The sequence below is a fragment of the Triturus cristatus genome, chromosome 4_1 (genome assembly GCF_964204655.1).
Source record: "Triturus cristatus chromosome 4_1, aTriCri1.1, whole genome shotgun sequence".
Classification (NCBI taxonomy): Eukaryota; Metazoa; Chordata; class Amphibia; order Caudata; family Salamandridae; genus Triturus; species Triturus cristatus.
This window is the reverse complement of record NC_140585.1, coordinates 533,329,427-533,347,961: the sequence shown is the minus strand read 5'-3', so window position 1 is coordinate 533,347,961 and position 18,535 is coordinate 533,329,427. Positions and strand designations below refer to the sequence as shown.

Genomic DNA, 18,535 nt, shown 5'->3' with positions numbered 1-18,535 from the left:
TACCATCTCGATGCCAGGAAGAAGGGGGAGGAGTCATGACCCCCATTGTGCCTCAAAGCGATGTGACCTCTTTTGTTGCGTGAGACTCTGCAAGTTCATGGCGCTACCTAGGAAGGAACTCCAGGTCCCACATCACCTTGCATCATCTCCATGCCAGGAGGAAGGGGGAGGAGCCTTGAACCCTGCTCGCACCTCAAAGTCCTATGACCTCTTCTGCTGCATGGGATGTGGCAAGTGCACAGCACTAGCTAGGAAGGGATTCCAAGTCCCATAGCATCTTGCACCATCTCAACGCCAGGAGGAAGGGGGAAGAGCCTTGACCTCCCTCACGCCTCAAAGCACTGGGACCTCCCCCGCTGCGTGGGACGTGGCAAGTTCAAGGCTCTATATGGGAAGCGACTTCAGGTCCCACAGCACCCTGCACTATCCTGATGCCAGAAGGAACCAAGAGACAGCGCATTTTCTAGGCAAGATGTAAAAAAGGAAAACAAAGGGCAGAAAAACAAGAAGCAAAGGCAGAACAGAGGGCACAGAAACAACCAGGAAAGGCAAAACAGAAGGCAGAAAAACAAGCAAATAAGGAAAAACAGAGTGTAGAAAAATGAGATGGAAAGGCAAGACAGAGCACAAGAAGGCAAACTGAGGGCAGACAAATGAGTAGCAAAGGCAAAACAGAGGGCAGAAAGACAAGCAGAAAAGGCAAAACAGAGGAGAAGAGGGCAAAACAGAGACACTCATACACCCACTTACAGACCAACTTAGAGAGTCATGCACCCACTCACAGATCCAATGAGACACTCATACATCCACTCACAAGCCCACTCAGACTCATGCACCCACTCACAGTCCCAGTCAGACACTAACGCACCCACTCACAGACCCACTTAGATAGTCAGGCACCCACTCACAGACTCACTTAGACTCCCGCACCCACTTGCAGACCCACCCAGGCTCAAGCACCCACTCACAGACCCACTCAGAGGCTCATGCACTCACTATAGGAAAGGGCTCTTTTAAAATGGTTAGTCCCACTTTCTTTGATGCCTGATGTGATTTTGAACTGTAAGTGCACGGGGTCCCTGCTAACAAGATTCCAAATTTCCTTCCCCAAAACTGTACCACAATTGGCAAACTTCAGACACCCCCCAAGCCCCTAGTAAATGGTACCCCTGGTACCTAGGGCATAGGTCCTGAAGAGGGTCCTTTTGGGTTGCAGCACTGTTTGTGCCACACCAGGATCCCCTCCCCAAGGCTATGCACTCTGCCACTGCAGGCTGCATGTCTTGGTGCAGGAAAATCTGAAGAGTCGACATGGCACACAGCCCTGTGTGCCATGTCTTCCATGCACTGCATAAGGTATAGGTTAGCCACCCCTACTGCAGGATTTCAGCCCTTAGGCAGGTTGCACTATATCCTATATGTGGGCCTATCTACATGAGCAGATAGGCCCCTACAATGTATAGCGCATTCTGGGATGTTGTAAGTGAACAGGGAAGCCACAAAGAGTACATGGGCTGGATACTCATCAACACAAGTTTCTTATCCCCATGATGGCTTCACGGATTTCTAAGGTGTTTGGTATCAAACATCTTGTCTTATTAAATCCTTACTTATGCCAGATTAGATTTATTAATAAATTCACACGGAAAACCCTTTAAGAGGATCCCCTGACATCTGACCAAACACTAGTGGGGCCTCTGGCCATTTTTCACCAGTCTGCCACCACCAGACATGTTTCTGACCTCATGAGATGGGAGACAGCACTCTTGGAGGACGGAAACAATGCCTGCTCTGGGCGTGAGTGTTTTACACCTCCTTCAGGACAGGATGGTCTTCCCAGGAGGGAAGCTTCAAAGGCGATGCCATGTTTGAAATCCAACCCAGGAACCCCTAGATAGTGGGGGCGGCCAACCCTCCTTTCCTGCTCCACTTTTGGTGAGAGGAAAGGAGAGAATTAGCTAGATGAACAGGAAGGTCCCCCCTGAGCCTTCTCCACACCTGGGGCATAACAGGCAGGGTGAACCCCTCTTCTGAAATTCCATCTTGAGATGGTGGGAACCTCCAACCAGCCAATCAGGGCTAGGGTAGTGCCTCCTCCCACAGGAGGTAGTCACTAGAGGGAGCAGACACCCTAAATGTAAGTAGTCCGTTGGTTAATACCGGTCTCCCCTTGTAACGCCCCTAAATTTAGCATTTAGGTGGCTTCCTGAGACGTTGAACTCGCATTCCAAGGACCTAAAGAACGCAAAGCAAGAAGATGTGCTGCTGACCCAGGAACTGAGCCCTGCTGCAGAAGAAACCGGCGCCAAACCCTACCAACTGCAAAAGGACTCAACAACTGTTGTCTGCTGTCGCTACCTGAGACCTGTGCAGCCTCCAAGAACACCAGAGCCCTGCCAGCCTTTGCCAATTGCATAGGACCTCCCTTTGGACTAGTGGTACTAGTCCCTGGCACACTGCCAGCAAAAGACCGCCATGAGGTGAAGACCAGCACAGACTGTCTATGTGAGTCAACTTGTCACCCAAAAGTTGCAGCAGCCAAGGCCTGTTTGTCACCAGTCTGGTAACTAACACTTTCAACGCATCCATCTGCCTGAGGGATCCTCCCAGTACCTGGGACCAATGCTGGAAACAGCCTCACTCCTGTGAGCCTGTACCCGGTTTATGGTGGCTTTGACTGCATGAAAGCAGCAACTTGGGCACGATCTCCTCAACTGCGATGGACTGCCCTCAACACACCTGTAGCTGAACACTGCCAGTGAAGAACCAATTCTGCATCCCAAGACCCCCAGCATCTACATCCTGGTAACCCAGAACTGCCTACTGTGCCCGAGGGCTGGGACTTTCAAAAACTCTGACTTCCCTGCAGTAGAACTTCCCCTGAACTCTGGGCAACGATGTCCTCAAAACTCTGTGGCAGAGTTGCTTCCATCAATCGAGATGGTAAATGTGTTGGTGGTACTCCGCTATTTAACCCTATGCTTTTCTTCCTCTTGACTGCGATGGTCTCTGCCTGACGGCATTCACCACTGTTGCTTAAAACCTGTAAGAATTTGTGTTTTGAACTGCATTGTGTTGAAAATCAACATACAAAGTATTTATTAACTGTCAAACAAAGTTCTTGGTTTCTAAAAATATATTTAAAGATACAAATTTATTTTTCCTAATTGGCCTCGGATTTATTCTTGAGTGTGTGTCCTATTTATTGCCTCTGTGTGTGACAACAGATGCTTAGTGCTACCGCCTGATAAGCCTAATTGCTTGCCCACACTACCATATCAAAAGTAGAATTATATGCCTTTACCTCTGCACACCTATTGGGGATCCACTGGATTCTCTGCACAGTGTACTTCATTTTAGTGCACAATATGGAGAGCCAGTGTCCTACACTTACTCAAAGACCCCCTCGGACTCATGTACTCACTCACAGACCCACTCAGACATTCATGCACCCACTAACAGATCCATTAGACACTCACACACCCACTTGTTCACCCATACAGCCTCTCAACACAGCCACCAAATCATCCATATAAGAACTCACTCATTCGCACACCCTCACAACCACGTATATACCCATTCACACATCAATACAAGCACTCACACATCTACTCACTGACCCATACATTCATTAACACAGACACTTACTATACAATACAACCACTCACACACCAACACACATAACCAAGCAGCCAGTCACTCACCCATACAGCATCTTAGATAGCTAGTCACCCACTCACACAACTACTCACACAGTCACTCACTCATCCATACAGCCACTGACACAGCCACTCACTCACCATTATAGTCATTAACACAGCTACTCATTCACTTGCACAGCTACTCACACACCTATTTATACACCCATACAGCCACTGACACACCCACTCACACACCAATACAGGCACTCAGACAGCTACTCACACACGGATACACACAGTCACACAGTTACTCACATACTATATGTTCTAAATAGTATCACTTCTTAGTAGTACACAAAGGGCCACATGTATATAGCAATTTGCGTTCGCAAACAGGCTAATTCGTAGAATCAGCCCATTTGCGAACGCAAAAAAGGCTTTTCCCATGTATCAAACCCTATTTTGCGATTCGTTAAGCTGTTACCAAATCGCAATATGGGTTTGTGATTCTGCATTTAAAAGGGGAGCCTTTAGGGCATCTCTTCCAAATACCGAATCACAGTGGTATGTGTGAATGTTTTGTGACCGTGAATGCCATCGCAAAACATTCACATTTTACCACCAACTTCAAGTTGGTGGTAACCCAGTCGCAAATGGGAACGGGTCCCCAAGGTACCCATTCTCCTTTGGGAATGGTGATGTTTTTTTAAGGGAAGGCAGTGGTCCCACAGACTACTGCCTGCTCTTAAAAATAAAAAAAACTTCTCATTTTTTTTCTTTTAAACACAACCCGTTTTCCTTTTTACGGGAAATGGCCTGCTTTAAAACACAAAACAAATTGCATTATCGAAAAACATCACCGACATGGTGGCCTGTTGATCCTAGCAGGACACCATCCCCATGATTTTAGTGATTTCTAGGGGTCGCAAGTGGTGATCTACTTCAGTAATATTAATTAGGTAGGTCGATTTGAGACCCCCTAAAAATCGCTACATGAAACTCTGTTTTTCATACATTTGTAGTAGTGATTACTTAAATGAGATTCGCAGAACATCACAATTGGGTAATCACTATTACAAATGTTGATACATGTGGCCAAAAGTATACTATTTTAACTTTTGTAGTACCTTGATATATATGTTTAACACTCATAATCTTGTAGAAAACACTCACACACATTGGATGATGTCATCAGTGATGCCATATGAGATGTAATCAGTGATGCCACTGACCATGTCATGAGTGATGTAATATGTGAGGTCATAAGCAGTGTATTGCAGGGGAGTAAGATATAGTTAGCTCAGCTAACTATAATCTGAATTTCACTGATTTTGTACTTCATCCCCCAACCAGCAGTGCACCAGGAGGCATTGTGCAAGTAGCTTTTTCTTTTTAAATTATAAAAAGGGGGCCCTGTGGACCCTTTCCCTAGGCCAATTATGGCCCCAGTGACCCCATCCTCTGAGGCCTGCCCTTTTTTTTTAAAAACATGGGAGGCCCCCCCCCCCCTTCTGGGCCAATTTTGCACCGGGGACCCCATCCCTCATTGCCTGGCCACAATACTGGGTGTCCTAGTCTGAGCCAGGGCACCCATTTTCTCACGTTGAGGACCGCTGGGAGCCTGAAGGCCCACGGTCCCTGCTGGCTCCCCACGCGCTCAGGAGCTGGCACTACTTTTGGACGGAGGGAGCTGCTAAACATGCAGCTCCCTCTGTCCAGAACCAATTCTGCTCCGCTTCTAGCAAGCGAAAGCATATTCAATGCTCTAGCTTGCTAGAGGAGGAGCAGAGTTGCTATGGCCTGGCGGGATCGGTAAAACACCCACCAAGCAATAGAAAAGTTACCTACTGAGGCTTGGCAGCTGGGAAGGTGGCAGGAGCTGGTCCTGGGGGTGGTGATCACCAGGGCCATGTAGGGCTCTAGGAGTGGGGCCATGTGGCCCCCTCCTTTCTTGATTTTGCCCCGGGAGGTGGAGGTCCCAGGGCTGCGCGGCGGTCCGCCCCCCCCACGTTTTTCAAATTAAAGCCCTGGGTAGGTGGCGTTCCCTGGGGCTGCGGGTGGGTCCATGAGGCCCCTCACATTGCTTTAGCATAAAGTCCAAGGGAGGTGGTGGTCCCTGGGGCTGGGGGAATCCAAGAGGCCCCCATTTAAAAAATAAATTAGCCCTGGGGAGGTGGGGGTCCTTGAGGCAATGGGGGAGGCTATACGGGCCTCACCCACATTAATGTTTAAAAAAGCTCCAGGGAGGCATGTGTCCCCCTCCTGTTTTTGCATCATGCCCACGGGACCTGGCCCACCCGGGGGCCAATAATTAAGGAAGCACTGGATTTTCTGCAAGATTCGCAGAGCCAACACGACTCCTGCCACAAATTGTAAAGAAATTGCTTTTTTGGCCCTTGGGGCTCCCTGTGGGTCTCCCCCCAAAAAGCCTAGGGGTCAGGGTGTTTCTACCCTGACCGATTCCTTTTTTTCTGTTTTTTTTTTTTGTGACTCCATTCAACTGAGTCACAAGATGACTGCCAAAACTTACTGGTTTGAAGTGTTGGCAGCCAATCAAATTTCACTAAGGTTTCATTAGGATTTTGTGCTCCCAGATATCTATATTTTTTTTAAACTTGAATATCTCAAACTGCAGAACAGATTCATACCAAATCACAAAAGGCACACTTTCTGTACCAAAATCTAGCTTTCTGCCAAATTTGCTGTAATTCCATTTAGTGGTTCGGGCTGTAGTTGTGTTCAAAACATTAAAAAATCTCCATAGACATAACATGTGGGAAATGCATTTTGGGATCCCCCTTTTTTCTCAGCCCCCGCTTGATGGATGACTCCGAAACTTTAAACATAGCAGCTGAACAAAACAAAAAGGCGAAGTTTTATGAAAATTGCCTGAATATGCCTCATGTGGCACCAAAGTTATTGGCAAAACAAAAAATGCTTCTCCTATGGAAACTTTGGTCCTAACTATAACTACCTACTGGCTATCGCAAGTAGGGTATACATATATATGTGTGTGTGTATATATAAAAAGGAAACAAACTAAATTTATACGGGACAAAAATGATTATTCAGATGGACATATATTTACTTTTGCCAGGAAATTTGATTTTTTTAAACAATTCAACAAATCTTCAGATATGATGGGTGCTACAAGTAGCTTATCCTCATTGACATCAACAGAGGCAAGCGACGGTGAATTAGAAGGACCAGTGGATCCCTCAAAATTGTCTTTTTTAGGGGACATGCGCCTTGTCTTGCAACAGAGACAATGGGAGCAAAATCGGACAACCCAACAAAGCTACAGAGGCAGGGGAAGAGGCCGAATTTGGAAATCCAGAAATCAAAGAGGAGAAGTAAGCGAAACAACAGAAAAGATAGGGGCCCAAACAAGGAGCATGAGACAGAGAAAGAATTACTAAACACAGTAATCCCTGCAGATGAATTGCAAGTAGTGAATTTATCACAAAGACAAATGGCGGCAGAGATCTCCCTATTAAAACGAGGAATACACTTTTGCCCCACACAATCAACTGACATCTCACAATTAAGAATTGATTTTTATAAATACATTAGAAAAATCAAATTGGCAAAAATCTTTCATGAAAATTTGAACACATGGAACACAAAAGAGACCGAGTCGGATAAAACAGTGTCCACTCTAGCGGCAAAGGACTCAGAAAGCTACGTAACCTTATTGAACCTAAACGTGGAAAATGAAGATGAGACCATCTCATTACAGGAAGCTTGTACCCAGTTAGGTGCCGGATTAAGTAAGAAGAAACAAAAATCTAAATATTATCCCCAATTAACTCCAGGAAACAAAGTGGATCTTTTTCAGGAAGCAGTTGTACAGGATCTACACAAAATGAAAACCTCGAAATACAGGGATAATTTATCAAAAACAGAAAGAGAAGCGCTTAAATGCCTAGCGCAGGACAACCAAATCGAAATAAAAATTGCTGACAAAGGCGGCAACATAGTCATCTGGGATCGCAATGCCTATGCAACGGAAGCGCATCGTCAATTAAAAGACACAGAATACTATGAGAAACTTAAGCGGAATCCAACAGCTGAAATAAAAAGATGTCTAGATCAAAAGCTTTTGTCTTGGACTAGAAAAAAGTTACTGGATGAAGCTGAAGTTAAATATTTAACTGTTCAATTTCCCATAATTGCAACTATCTATTTCCTGCCCAAACTACAGAAGGACTCTAAAAGACCACCAGGAAGACCAATTTTATCAACAAAGGGAACCTTGTTGGAACCTTTAGCCAATTATATTGACTTTTTCCTAGCTCCCTTCGTATGCAATTTAAATTCTTACATTAAGGACACAACAAATCTTCTGACCAACCTGCAAAATACCCATTGGCAAGACGGCTACCATCTCATCACTATGGATGTCATAGCCCTTTATACGAACATTGAGAATGCAATGGGCTTAAAGGCATGTGAATTATTTTTAACCCCTTCCCCGCTCATGACGGAACCGTTCCGTCATGAGCCACGGTTGCCGTGTGCTCATGACGGAACGGTTCCGTCATGACAATCCTGTTGGCGGCCGCTCCGCCTGCGCGGCGCTGTTTCCCCGCCTGTGCGGGGGGACAACGCAAATGGGCGGAGTCATGACGGAACCGTTCCGTCATGAGCACAGCTCAACTGTGGCTCATGACGGAGCGGCTCCGTCATGAGCACAGGCCCACCGCGCTGCCCCCCTGCCCCCCCCAGCGCTGCAGCGGAATGTCCGCAGCAGCGAAGGGGTTAAAAGAAAGAACTATTCACTATAATGATCACAATATCATGCTATTGGAAATGATTTCAACATGTCTCTCTCAAAATATTTTTGTCTTTGGGGAGGAAATCTATTGCCAGAACATGGGTACGGCGATGGGTTTTTCCTTCAGCCCTAGCTATGCCTGCCTAGTGATGGGTTGGTGGGAGAAAGAAGTAGCCTGGCACCCACAAAATGATAAATATGTCAATAAAATCGTCATGTGGAATCGTTTTATAGACGATTTATTGATAATTTGGGATGGAAGCAAAGCGGAATTTGTTGAACATTTTCAGATCTTGAACTCAAGTACAGCCAAATTGAAATTCACCTTTGAGATAAACAAGGAGAGAGTGACTTTTTTAGATACTGATATCTATATAAAAAATGGCCAAATTCAAACTACTGTTCACCGCAAATCCACAGCAACCAATGCTACATTGGAAGCAACCAGCTTCCATCAACCGTCACTTATTGCCAGCATACCCTACGGGGAATTCTTGAGGCTTCGCAGGATATGCACGGAATACGAAGAATGGAAAAATCAGAGCCGCTTAACAGCAAAGAGATTCGAGTTGAGAAAGTACGATAAAACTCTGGTCAAAAGATGTTGGAAACGAGCAGATGAGAAACCAAGAGAAGAATGTTTGAAACCAAAGCAAGAGATTAAATTGGACAAGGAACCCATCAGAATGATCACAGATTTCTCAAATGACGCTAAACGAATCTGCATGATACTAAGAAAAAATTGGAAAACTTTGCAAATGGATGAAACAGTGAAAACTCGTTGGCAATCACCCAATGAATACGTATCGCAGAGCTCGTAACCTCAAAGATCGACTAGTCAACAGTCACTTTAAAGGAAAAAAGGATATACATTGGCTAAAAACGACCGGTTCAGAGTAGCGTTGTGGACTGCGTATTGAGGGATTGTAACTTACTTTGCCCAGCGAGACTCTTCACTGTTGCTGCTTTCTCGTCCCCCGCCGCCGCTACCACCACCTGTGGCCGCGGAGCGGGGACGCGAGGGACGCGACTACATCCCCCACAACCCCCAGCGGCTGAGGACCCGCCGACGCTGGTTTGGCGCCAGGGAGGCGCTTAAAAGATCGCCGGGATACCCGCGTCGCGGGACCGCGCGCGGGCAGTGCCGGGCTAAGCCCGGGCCGTCTGTGGCCGTCTGTGGCCGTCTGTGGCCGTCTGTGGCCGTCTGTGGCCGTCTGTGGCCGTCTGTGGCCGGAAGAGGCCGGGCTGGGCCACCCCATTTGGCAGTTACAAGTAAGATATTTTACATATCTTCCCACACAGTTTGCGGTAAACACTATATTTCGAGCTTTGCAGTCTTTGTGTTTACAGTACGCGTATATTTGTACCTCTCCACTGCTTGTGCCCATATTTTAAGTATGCCTATAACTCCGCCTATACAACCATCCAAAGGCAAGACTACACTCTTGGGAGGCCCACGGAAAGGGACCCTTGACCACTTTCTGGCCAAAGCTGTTTCTAAGTTGGACAATGAAATAGCGGACACGGAACGTCGTCTGTCCCATGGTTTACTCTCTGATAAACGTTCCTCTCTGGGTTCTATACAGTTGATTCCGTCTCCCTCACCTGTAACACACAAACTGGTAAATATTTCTGCCTCAATTAGCGACCCGGGCATTCCGCTACTTCTTCAGGATCTGCCGCTGACAACAGACTCTCAGCGGGACTTAATCACCATTAACACAGGTGCGATGACTTCCCCACTCCTCGCTATGGAAGGGGATCTACCGAATACGCCTCCTAAAATAAAACCAAGGCCTATTAGGAAAAAGATTTCCCCTAAACAACCCAGACTTGTGGCAACTCTGAAAAGAAAGAGGGGCGGTGCAGGAACAACAGGTAGCTGCTCCAAAGCGCCGAGGTTATCCCCCGGCTCTTCAAAATGCAAAGACACTATGCCACCTTCTGCCCGCGACCCCAATGACTGTCTATTCCAGAGACTTGAACAACTCGTGAAGTCACTTCTTTTACCTCTCTATGAGAGAACAAAACGGCTAGCCGAGCAATTAGACACTCTAACAACTGTAACTTCCTCAAATGGTTCCTTATTGAAGGATCTGTTTTTTTTTCAAACAACTGCTGACCAGAGGAAACAACCAGTTATGACCCCTGGAAGAGATGCATCACTGTCTAATGACACAAACACTCAGCCTCCAGCCATTTCAGTTGTCTCCGAAATTGCGCCTACTTCCTCAGAAGAGAGGGAAAAAGTAGCCCCGCAAAAAACACTAGAAGGAAAAAACACCAGAATTTCCGGGGAGCCAAACTCACGACAGTTTTCTGATAGAATGGACGAATATATTGACTTACCACCCGAATCTGCTCCATATGTTATTATACTTACGGGTGTGCCAAAATTAAGTCCAGGAAAGAAGGAGGGGTTTGTGGAACTTAAAAACAAAGTAATATACTGGTTAAGTAAGAACAGACCTCTGCCCTCAGATCTTAATGGTGAGATCCTATTTGTGCGAAGGCTGACCTTGCTTGGGTGTAGGCCTAAAGATATAGAAGGTGACATTGTGACTATAAATTTTAAAGATCAGAAAGTAGTCACTTACATAGCGGACTGGTTCCTAGAAAGAGGAGTAGAAGGAATTTCAACACGGGTTTTGAGCTACTTTTATCCCCAATCCCTCCTTACTCTTCAAGGGAACAGTTCTATCCGTAGGCCGCCTAGACATACAAGATCAGTTGTAGCGCCCCATTACTCAAGACCTATTAATACTGTTCCTTTGTTTCAACATCCTAGAAACCCTAGTCGCTGGAAGGTTTCTCCTTCTTTTTCACCCTTTCCAGACAGGCCTCTTCTTCACCAACATCAGCACATTCATAGCTTACCACAGTATTCAACCTGGCCTATATCAGTCACAAACCGCTTTGAGGCACTTACAGATCTGGAAGACCCTGATTGACAGATAGAACCTAGCCTGGAGTTTGACCTATGTGGAGCTCCCATCTTGACTTCTAACACCCATGCTGCAACCTCATATCCTGGAACGGATATTGTTAATATTTGTAATACGGGAATCCTAAACTGTGTGGCACCTATTGATCAGCCACAAGCCAGTGGTGATAATTTATACCCTGCGACTACTTCCAACTGTGACCGTTTAATACCTCTCAGCTCCCCTCTCCCCCAAACCTTAAAAATCAGAGCTGAAAATAAAAATGCTCTTGTTATGAGGGAAATAGGGGATGCTGATAACATCATCTCATGGAACGTTGCAGGCCTTTCTAATAAAATATCACACCAACCGTGGCTAGACATAGTTACATGTTATAGCTTTATCTGCCTCCAGGAAACGTGGGCTATAGATGAACTCCACGTTCCAGGTTACCAGACCTTCCATGCTCCTGCACAAATAACCTCTCAGGGGAGAAATAAAGGAGGTCTGAGCACTTATGTTTTAATAACGCAGGGCATTAAGGTACTGAGACATACATTCACTGAGTATTACCAGATTTTAAATGTTAGTTGGGGGCGGGAAAGATCTCTAACCCTCATAAATTTTTATAATAATATTCCCAGTAGCAATCTAGAAAGCCAGATCGATAATCTCATGACGAGTGTCAATGCTATTAAGACCCAGAAAAAGGGTGAGTCGGTGTTGATCTGGTTGGGCGACTTTAATTGTACTATTTGCCCACATGTTTCCAAAGGCATTTGCGGCCTTGGTAAACATAAGGACGACAACCCTACACATTTTGCTCATTCAAAACTGGGCGACACTCTTAATTACATGCGTTTTCATTTTAACTTGTCTTTTATCAACAAACTTTGCACCCCAAATACCCCCTTTAAACCAACCTTTCACGGGCGGGGATGCAATTCGACTATTGATTTTACTCTCCTATCTCCACCCAATGAAGGATTCGTCATCTCCTGGGAAACACTTAATGTTTTCTTCAGTGATCACTACCCAATTGTTTTTAATCTTAAAATTAGAACGATTCAGGAGATCCCTGTAGTTATACCTAAATACCATCTCAATATAAACTTAGCCACAAAAAATGGCTATTCTATAAAATGGGACAGGGTTGACCCTGCCGTTCTGTTACATACCTTAATGGGAACTAGCCTACCCGATATATTAGCCTGTCTAACAGAAACAGAGGAGTCATTAGTACTCTTGACTCCCTTCTTAAAAATCCAATCTGAACTGAAAAAATTATTAACAAAAGAGCGTCAACCTAACACTAAAATAGGCCATGGTTGGTTTGACAAAAACTGCACTAAAGCTCTTCAAAACCTAAAAAGGGCCCTGCATGAAATCATCAAATCACCTGCTGAGATTAGTAAAGCTAGAAAACTGTATTATTTGGCCATAAAAACCAGGAAACAGACTTTAAAGAAAGAGGCCTGGTCGGCCTTAATTGCAGCATCCAAATCTAGGGACAATACAGCTTTCTGGAAAGCGGTCAACGCTCCTTATTTACAGCAAAACCAGACCGATGTTATAGACATGGCTATAAACGGGGAAATTTGGGTAGATCACTTTAAAAACATATATGACAACTTAGGAAACCTTAATTATGGTTACCCCCTGATTGACGGAGTTATTATTCAACCACTCACAATTCTACCGATTATATTCCCAATAGGGATTTCCTTCAATTGCATGGAGATTACTAAAGCAATTAAAGACAGTCCTTCAGGTAAAGCCCCCGGCCCCGACGGCGTCCCGATGGATGTCTACAAGGCAGAAATCGACCTTTGGGCTCCCCTGTTAACGAATGTTTTAAATAATTTTAATCGACATGGGCTCCCACCATCCTGGTCTGAAGCTATAGTCGTCCCTATTTTTAAAAAAGGAGACAGAAATGTCCCAACCTGCTACCGCCCAATTTCACTTTTAGATGCTTTAATGAAGGTAGCAGCGAGGGCAATTTTAAATAGAATTCAACTTTGGGCAGAGGAAAATAATGTATTATCCCATTTACAGTATGGTTTCAGCCCAGGAAAAGGGACCATAGAACAGAGTTTAAACTTGGCCTTAGTTTTATCTAAATGCACGCAGGCAAAAAAGGGAAACCTTTTTGTTACATTCGTGGACCTGAGTTCCGCATTTGATTGCGTGAATCATGAGCTACTATGGTCCATATTATATGAAATGGGCTTAGATTCTAATATCCTAGTATTTATAAGAACTCTGTATCGTGATGCAGGTGCTAGAGTCCGTTACGGAAACAAAGGCGAGTGCTCTGATAAATTCTCTATTAAGAGAGGGGTACGACAGGGGTGCATTTTAGCCCCCCTTCTTTTTACCCTATACATAAACTCTATCGGCCAATATTTAATAGAATCACAGCATGACTATCCAAAAATTTTAGGAGCTCCGACCCCAATACTCCTCTATGCTGATGATGCCGCCATTATGTCTCGGAACAAGATAGGCCTACAGAGGGCTGTCTTGAAGTTCGCAACTTATATGAATGAACGAGGGTTAAAAATTAACATTGCAAAAACATACACGATGGCTTGTGGTCCGGGAACAAAGAAATTGCCCTGTTCAATCTTTTTAGATAACAGCAGAATCGAGACCACGGACAACTTCTCCTACCTAGGAATACATTTTGACCGGAGGGGAAATTGGCACACAGCGATAAACGCTAGAAATTTGGCCCTCATCCGAGCTATTGGCGCGCTAAAACAGTTCTCAGCTAAATTAGGTGGCAGACCAGTGAAAGAGCTGATTGTTCTTTACAAGGCCAAATGTATTTCTACTGCCACCTATGGAGCTGGTCTCTGGGGTATTGAAAATGCACAACTATTACAAAAAACTGAAAATCAATTCTTGTGCTACTTATTAGGAGTTTCAAAATCTACATCGACCTATTTTATACACATTGAATTGGGCCTGCTGTATATTCTAGATATTATTAAAATTGCGCCTATACTCTTGTGGCATAAGATTTGGATTACTCCGGAGACCAAACTTAACAGAGACTTGATTACTGATTGTCTCAATCTCGACGGAGTAACCAACATAAAATGGCTCACATATGTAAAAAATATGATGACTGACCTTGGCCACCCTGAGTTTTTTATGGAGCCTTCAACCATGGAATCGGTCTCTAGGAAGACCTTAAGAGAGCTGGCTTTAAACCATCTTATAACTAAAAGATGGAATCTGGAAAAAAATAAAAAATACAGTTCTCAACTACCAAAAAATAACCATGCAAGAAGGCCTCCAAAACTATTTATTAACTCAGCCTTCTTGTTATGCCCGAATGCTTCTCACTCGCCTTAGATTCGGAAATTTTTATCGTATGATTGCTTTCCCTTTTTGCAACTCCTGGTCGAATGAACTCCCACCCTGCCCCTGTGATGATACCTCTGCTCAATCAAACATTCATTGCGTCCTCTTTTGTAAATTCTATCAGCTGCCCAGGGGGGCATTTCTGAAACCACTTTTAAAGTCCTGGGGATTACGTACTTGTAGGTTGGCTATGATTAGGTTATTACAGCTGGACAATGAATGTACTATCATCGCATTAACAAGCTTTTTAAAGCTGGCTGTTAAGTTTCGGAGCTCAATGTACTAATTTTAACTGGATTCTTTTGTAATTCGATGAACTTTTCATTAACAGGGGACTATACCGATTGACTTTGACTATGTATAATCAAATCATTTTTAGAATTTTTATCTTTATATATATATATATGTATGAATATTCTGATGTACGCTTTTATGATTTTAATCTCAAAATCGAATAAAGCTTTCTTGATTGATTGATTGACACAACAAATCTTCTGACCAACCTGCAAAATACCCATTGGCAAGACGGCTACCATCTCATCACTATGGATGTCATAGCCCTTTATACGAACATTGAGAATGCAATGGGCTTAAAGGCATGTGAATTATTTTTAACCCCTTCCCCGCTCATGACGGAACCGTTCCGTCATGAGCCACGGTTGCCGTGTGCTCATGACGGAACGGTTCCGTCATGACAATCCTGTTGGCGGCCGCTCCGCCTGCGCGGCGCTGTTTCCCCGCCTGTGCGGGGGGACAACGCAAATGGGCGGAGTCATGACGGAACCGTTCCGTCATGAACACAGCTCAACTGTGGCTCATGACGGAGCGGCTCCGTCATGAGCACAGGCCCACCGCGCTGCCCCCCTGCCCCTCCCAGCGCTGCAGCAGAATGTCCGCAGCAGCGAAGGGGTTAAAAGAAAGAACTATTCACTATAATGATCACAATATCATGCTATTGGAAATGATTTCAACATGTCTCACACAAAATATTTTTGTCTTTGGGGAGGAAATCTATTGCCAGAACATGGGTACGGCGATGGGTTTTTCCTTCAGCCCTAGCTATGCCTGCCTAGTGATGGGTTGGTGGGAGAAAGAAGTAGCCTGGCACCCACAAAATGATAAATATGTCAATAAAATAGTCATGTGGAATCGTTTTATAGACGATTTATTGATAATTTGGGATGGAAGCAAAGCGGAATTTGTTGAACATTTTCAGATCTTGAACTCAAGTACGGCCAAATTGAAATTCACCTTCGAGATAAACAAGGAGAGAGTGACTTTTTTAGATACTGATATCTATATAAAAAATGGCCAAATTCAAACTACTGTTCACCGCAAATCCACAGCAACCAATGCTACATTGGAAGCAACCGTCACTTATTGCCAGCATACCCTACGGGGAATTCTTGAGGCTTCGCAGGGTATGCACGGAATACGAAGAATGGAAAAATCAGAGCCGCTTAACAGCAAAGAGATTCGAGTTGAGAAAGTACGATAAAACTCTGGTCAAAAGATGTTGGAAACGAGCAGATGAGAAACCAAGAGAAGAATGTTTGAAACCAAAGCAAGAGATTAAATTGGACAAGGAACCCATCAGAATGATCACAGATTTCTCAAATGACGCTAAACGAATCAGCATGATACTAAGAAAAAATTGGAAAACTTTGCAAATGGATGAAACAGTGAAAACTCGTTGGCAATCACCCAATGAATACGTATCGCAGAGCTCGTAACCTCAAAGATCGACTAGTCAACAGTCACTTTAAAGGAAAAAAGGATATACATTGGCTAAAAACGACAGGTTTCATAAAATGTCAAATGTAAAGTGTGTGAGATTGCTAAACCTACAAAAGATTTCTGTTTAGCAAATGGCTCTAAATGGCAAATTAAACAGTTAATCTCGTGCAAAAGTGAATTCACAATTTACATCATCGAATGCCCATGTAAAATGAAATACGTGGGCAGCACCACTTGTGAACTGAAAAAACGTATTTTGGAACACACACGAGCAGTAACAAATAAGGACACATCTAATGCTGTGGCTAAACATCTGGAACAATCACACACAAACAATTGGAAACTCCTTAAATTTTATGGAATTGAATCTATACCATTGTCCATCAGAGGTGGTAATAGAGAGAGAATTTTACGCCAAAAAGAATCTCGCTACATCATCAAACTCAGAACATTAACACCTTATGGTCTTAATCAAAGTGAGGAATTATACAGCCACCTCACAAGTTAATGGACTTTCATTGATTTAAACTTTCAATTTTTTGTAATCTTCTAGGGTTCTTTTGCATTTCTTAATGCTTGGAACATGAATTAGGAATTTCATTGATTATTCAATTGGTTAGTTTTAGACATGCCCATGGTTACCTTTATTGCTGACCCGTTAGAATAATATGGGTGCCATTTTGTCAATCTATTAGGAGACACAAGTATGATTGAAATACATGAATGTCACACCCCACTGGAGGGGTTCTAATGTAAAAAGCCAAATTGGCATTACATTAATTGTGTACTAATGTTAATTGAAATACATTTATTGTGGCACTAAGGTTTGCAGAACATTGATTCACATACATTATATTGGATTAGGATTTCCTTTTACATTGTTAATGATTTCAACCATGCTGAAAATGGCAAAAGCTGATGTTAATTTGATTTCGGGAACCACAACTCCCATAATGCACTCAATCACATGACAGGAAGTGCTCTTGGTTTTTGAAAAAAGCTATGAAATGTGTGAGTAAACCGAGCCACAGTATCGTGAGCAAGGTCTTGAGGCAAGACCGAAACGCGTCGATTTGTTTTGGATTTGTTTGAAACATTATATGGGCTGAAATAAAAGAACAGAACCTGTCTTTTGCGGAGTGCGACCCTATTTTCTCTTGTATAAGAGAGTTGTATATATATATATATATATATATATACATACATATGGCTCATACACACATACGCAAGGCATGATTTCTAGTTGACCTTGACAGACGGGGTAGTGTCTGTCAAGATGGCTGAGGACATTAAGGTTACCGTTCCGACGGTACTCCACATGTCCAATCCCAGAGACGACTGCTGGCCCAGTGGTCATCTCTGTAATTTGGAAATTTTAGGCAGTTCCATTCAAAGTACAAAACATTTGGTGGGTAGCTTTGATGGTTTTGTTTTACACTTCCAGGCTTCTCCTGGCAGTAATGGTCAAGAAAAAAAACCATCACACCCTCTGCTGTAAATAGAGATGGCAATGTGATGGCTTTACTTTGATGGCCCCTACTCCTTTGAGAACTTTATGTTGGTGAAGCCAACAGGGCCCCACTCATAGGAAGTTCACGATCTAATATGTGCATACCAAACATATTTAGGTACACTATAGTAATGTATAAATAATGCACTGAACTCAAGCAACAAGCCAATACCTCTACATGTTACTCTTTTGATACTTTAGCTAGGTAGGTAGCATGTTATAATTTGGGTGGTGAAACAGGACTGGTTACTTCATGTGGCGCAAGAATATAAAACGTGCATTGTCAAAGTCAATAGGTTTAACTCTACTGTGCCAATGTGAGTATGCACAGGTGTGGAAGCATGGCCATGCAGAAATGCTTTTTTCATGCATTAGCACATTATAACCAGACCTATTGGCTTTGTTAAGGCTTGTTTAGGTGACATTGCTAAGTGGTGGGTATGAACCCTAAAACTCAGCAAAACATAGGTGGCTAAAGCAAGCACTCCAAACCTTGTTAATATAGCAACCAATTATTTAATCCAATTTACCAGTTCTAGTAATAAGAAAGTTAGCATGTTTCATTACTGTT

The 18,535-nt window shown here is 43.8% G+C and overlaps 1 protein-coding gene across 1 annotated transcript in view; it reads left to right on the top strand.

Moving 5' to 3' along the window:
* Positions 1-18,535, top strand: part of SYT10 (synaptotagmin 10) — a 189,462-nt gene that overhangs the window by 19,896 nt on the left and 151,031 nt on the right. The gene's annotated exons all lie outside the window — the stretch shown is intronic.